Genomic DNA, 5,384 nt, shown 5'->3' with positions numbered 1-5,384 from the left:
TGGTTCGTTTTTGGTCCACTTTTTTTTCATTTATGACACTATAGGCCTACGCTGAGTGAAAATTAACCTACAGGAATATTGCTTGTTACCTCCGCCAAGGAGGTAATGGTTTCATCGGATTTGGTTAGTTTGTTAGTTGGTTGGTTGATTGGTTTCTCTGTTAACAAGATAACTCAAAAAGTTATTGACGAATTTGCACTGGCATTTTTTAGGGGTGGTCCTTGGTAAAAATACGAATTAGATTTTGGAAGCGATCCGGATCTTGGTCTGGATCCAGTTTAAGTCGTTTAAGGATTCTTCACCATTTAGGCGAGTATTTCTTTTGGGTGTACTGACAATATGGAGAGGAATTGTTTAGCCTTGCCGGAAATTGAATAGAAACAACGTATTTCTTTTCAGTGATTTAATAGGATAATCATATGCGTGATATATCTGCAATATGATATTCACCCAAAAAACTGTACCGTTGCATTATTATTATTTGTATAATTACCTTTAAAAGTACTGAAACTCATGAAAGAAACTGAATACTTGCACATTAATAACAAAGAGAAGTGTGTACCAAATAATTATCATTTGCACTCTCTTCCCCTGCATTTCTTTTGTAAACACCGAGACCTTCTTTCACGATTCTGTTTTACACATAATGTACCAAGTCTATACCCCTCGGCAGGCCCCTTTTTTAGAAATGTCCCTTCTTGAAAAAAAGACAGAATCTCTGCAATCTCGGTACTGCCCAGTGACCGGCAATAATGGCTAGGGAAAAAAGAACAAGATAAAGAAATGCACAGAAAAAGCAGGAGGGAAGTCAAGAAAAACAGAATTAAACTGACAGTCACATCACTGAACCATGAAACATTTTTGCCCGTGGAAGGGAATTTGTACAATCGATGAAGCCTTAAGGTGTATGCATCGCAAGGCAACTCCGTAAAGTGACAGAAAAGAGAGACAATTTGTGGTATTTGTCTTCTTTCTGACCAAAGTATTACTATTTAGTGTTTATCCATCAATATTCCATGATGTCGTGTGTCGCATTTGCACAATAAAAACACATGACGTCATTCGCGCCATTTCGAACTAAAAGTGGTTGCATCATTTTAACACTTTTGTCATGGGCGTTTGGCTTATGTCAATTGTTGTTTTTATACAAAAAGCAAAGCATTCACTATATAGAATCCAGAACAAATGTTGTATTGAGTATTCTGTAGATATCATACTATATATAAAGTTAAAATGACATCCTCATTGAGCAGTTAGGTACTCCAAGCTGCCATTGCGTGCAGCCCAATTACGCTAATTTTCGATAACAGGATGATAATTTTTGCCTGACTTCGGCATTATTATGGCAGCCCGAATGCACTAACACACCTGATACAATCTACTCTATATAAAGCTAATTATTCATAGACGGGAAATTCAAGGACAAAACACTCGCAGGCAAAAGAAAAAGGCGACAAACACACGGTGCCCCATTAAAGTCAGGTGAACTTAGCGCTAAACCCTTCGACAAGTCGAAATGCCGGACTTTACGGGTTTGTAACGCAATGGATAACAGTCTCTGTGCATTTTTGTCAACAGTAGATTCCCGCTGCGCTAGCTCGGCGTGCCAAACACACCATCACGTCCAATGCAAACTCGGGTCACAGCAAGCGTCCCCCCCCCCCCCCAGAAAAAAGGTGGTCGCTCTATATTCATAAAATTTTCAGCGACTCTTTTAAATAAAGGAAGACTGGGTTGGGTTAAAAAGATTGCTATCTTGTGGACAGGATTACCATGTGGTCCTTGAATGCGAGCGAGACGGCGCTTTTGAACCTTTTTAGAACTGAATAATTCATAGCCACTGGCTAAGTTGAAACTTGACTGTGAAGAGTGAAAACATGAATAATAATTATTTATTGTGAGTCCTGAAAAAAACAGTGCTAGTGGCAGAATCCGGCTTTCAATTACTACTGTAACTTAAAAACAGCTGAAGTTATCGGATAAAAAAAATGTTTGTATCGTTTTTAAAAATTGAATCGTCGGAATGCAACACATGGCCCTATTCGAAGCGACAGATCAAGAACAGTAATATAAGAGAGAGGTGTCAAACGGCATAAAATTATCTTTCATTACATTATTATCGAGATTATTATCGAGATTATATATCGAGAATATATGGGGGCAATGCAACACTTTCATCTATGTCTTTATATACAATTATTGTCACACAAAAGCCCATTGTTCTGTAGGTTTCATACTACACATGTACTGCAACACCAAAACTACACCAAATACGACACTCATTTTTATGAGTGCATAAAGTGTATATCAATAATATCATCCAAAAAAAATACTTGTTTTGCAGTAAGACAAATCCACCACTAGCCAACACCAGAGGTTTTAACACCAGAGGTTTAATACATGAACATCTTCAACTTTTTCAGTCTTTTGTCCCAAATTTCTGCGCATGGTTTGTATCCGTTGAGAAAACAAAGAGGTTATAGCGTGAGCCCTAATAATTTCGTCAGAAGCCTGGCATTGTAACCCACAGGCACCTCTCATCCGTCAAAATGTCACGGAAAGTGCAGGCTCTTCGTCTCATGGCCCAGCCGTAGCACCTGTGGATCCCACGAGACACACGCCGTGGTATTGTGTCCCGCCTTATCTGCGTGCGTTGACACCCATATCATATTTTTTGTTTATGCCAGCGGGACCAGACTATTATGTGACTGTATGCCTATGTTATGGGAGGTCTCTGGCAATGTCATTGTACTTTAAAGTAACACACAGTACCGGTTTCGTCCGGGAATTGATGGCACAGCGTACTTCTACACCCTTTGATTAATGTATTTCCATTCTCCAGTTGGTTGGTTTCAAAACTGGATGGATATTTGTCATGAGTGTTACTGGACACGTTTCTGTTTCGTGAGTAATGCAGGAATGTTATGCGCACTTCTCCTTATTGTAGTCTTATCTTGCTACCTGTGTGTAACCAACATGCTAAAAGTTTTGCATTTAGTAGTGTGTTGCCCTATACGTTGATAAACAGGTGCCGTCATGTGTGCAGTCCAGGGGTAAGTGTCCAGTGTTTGAAAACGAGGCAGGGATTTACCATCGATTACGTAACCGTACAACGCCATTTTGTATTCCCATATTCACCTTGCAAATGATGATACAGGAATGCAACGTATGTGTAAGAAAAGTTTCCTGGTATATTGCTTGACAAGAATTTGCGTTCGGAATTAATCAACTTATTTCTAGAGCTGTAAATTCCGAATGTCGTTTCACGTCAAGAAACCTATGTATGTGCTTCAGTTCCTAGACTATAATAACATCCATCTGCGTTCGCTTCTGAAATACCCCTAGCGCCAGAAGGATCTCTTCCTGTATTTATGTTTACGAGGTCCCCATGCGAGTACTGGATTTCCAATTCCAGCCGAAATTCGCCATCTTTAGGGACGCCAGAGCGAGGAAAATGTTTCAAGCGTTGCACAGCTTATTTCCCACAGGTCTCGTTCGTGCGCGATTGCTAGACGTTACATATACAACCGGGCCCCTTCAGCGATTTTGGCTTCTCTTGCAGATCGTACTTTTGTGGAGCGGAGCGGACAACTGTATCCGGGCCAAGAAAAGCTTTCCGTAAACATATCAGAAAAAAATACAATACAGGGCGAGTCAAAAAGAAAGTTACTTGGATAAATGATTTCTTTTTTTCTTTCTTAAAAAGCAATCAAATTTGATACACCAATTAAGTATGTCTTAAAAGAGCATGTTCTTCCACTCATCTGAAGAAGTAAAAAAGAATTACTGAATTTGATCCATGTTATCAGAAGTTATACATATTTTACTAAAACAACCTTCTTTTGTGTAGCTGTCCATGGACTGCCATTGGAGGCTATATTGAGCTGAGTGAGAATTACAGATAACACACAGGCATTTACATACAAATGAGATTTTGATCATTTGAGTCAAGACTGAAACATTTTTTTGTTTCTATCAGATTTTGAGTTTCGAATAAGAGAAACAAGTCAAATTTTTTCTGAAATATTGATGATGATGGCGATTTTTGATTGTTTCCTTTGCAAGTTTTCGTTCATTCGTGGAGGTGGGAAAACGTCCATATTTCATTGTATTTAATGGGTACTCATCAGTTCGTAGAACAGTTAATGATCAGTAGTGGACAGCTAAATTTTGTGATCTTTTTATATAAAAAAGATAGACATAACTTGGGAATAGAAGATGTAACCTACGTAAACTTTACACAGTTATTAGTCAATAACATGTACTTTATCCCTATGTTATTTTTATGATATTTTTTTAATATCTTTTTCTAATTCGGTCTTTTTCTTTTTGAATCAGCCTGTACACTATATACTTGGTTGCTGTCAGTCTTCAGTTTTTGTCAAATTTTGAAAGGTTTCCATTTTATATATCAGTACATTTTGAATTCCGAGGAAAAGCCTTTTAGGTCTTTATTGGTGCTATAATATTGTACTATTCAAACAAATTTCGACCATAATATACCTTTTTATATTCCTTGTGCATACAAGATATTTGAATACGTGTCTGAAGTGCAGTAGGCCCTGTAGTCAAATTCACACAAAGTCGAACTTGAAAAATAACAGACGTTTTTAAGGCTATATACGATTGTCTGCTGACAGCCTTTGCGGTGATATGATAGAGCATCGTTGCATTGCACCTTTGGAGCTAACATGAACTCGGTATTATAGTCTGGACTATATCAGGGCGGGATTCACCAATCATATCTCATGGAAAGCTTCCATTATTTTTCTCCCTGCCACTGATGGTTCTTGGGTGGGATGTCGGTCTTTTTGAGGTAGGTGCATGTAGCACCGTGAGTGTTTGTGACCCCCTAGGGCAATGTGTCTCGTTATATCAATGCTCACCCGTAGGATCGTCACAGGAGGCCGTACACAATGTGTTATTTTTACAAGCGGGGATCGAACTGATGTTGTGACTTCATTACAGAAAAATGTGTATCCATCTTGCTTGACAAAGAATTATGTATTGATCAAACCAACAATGACATTTTTTTCATGCGAGATGTGCTCAAAATCAAGTCTTTTAGCGAGCGCCAAATTAAACTTCGAATTCAAAACTCATTCACTTCATTTGTAACTTTATACAACGCAGGCCGTATGGTTGAACAAAGGATGACTAATTGTTTAACATCGAAAAGTGATTGTCAGCAACCCTGTTTCGTCCCATCTGTTCGCTGAGGCCGTTTTTCTGTGCCATAGGAAATTAAACTAGGCCTTTTGGAATCTGTACGCAAGTTTGTTTTTTATGTACACATCGCACAAACACACACACGGCACCAGCGGACTTTGCCCCGTCCGTACTTTTGTCGTGATGTATTGTGATCCCAATGCAAAGTGATCAGT

Source organism: Patiria miniata, unplaced genomic scaffold (assembly GCF_015706575.1).
Source record: "Patiria miniata isolate m_02_andy unplaced genomic scaffold, ASM1570657v1 HiC_scaffold_20, whole genome shotgun sequence".
Taxonomy (NCBI): domain Eukaryota; kingdom Metazoa; phylum Echinodermata; class Asteroidea; order Valvatida; family Asterinidae; genus Patiria; species Patiria miniata.
The sequence above is the reverse complement of the archived record's forward strand: the minus strand, read 5'-3'. Positions refer to the sequence as shown.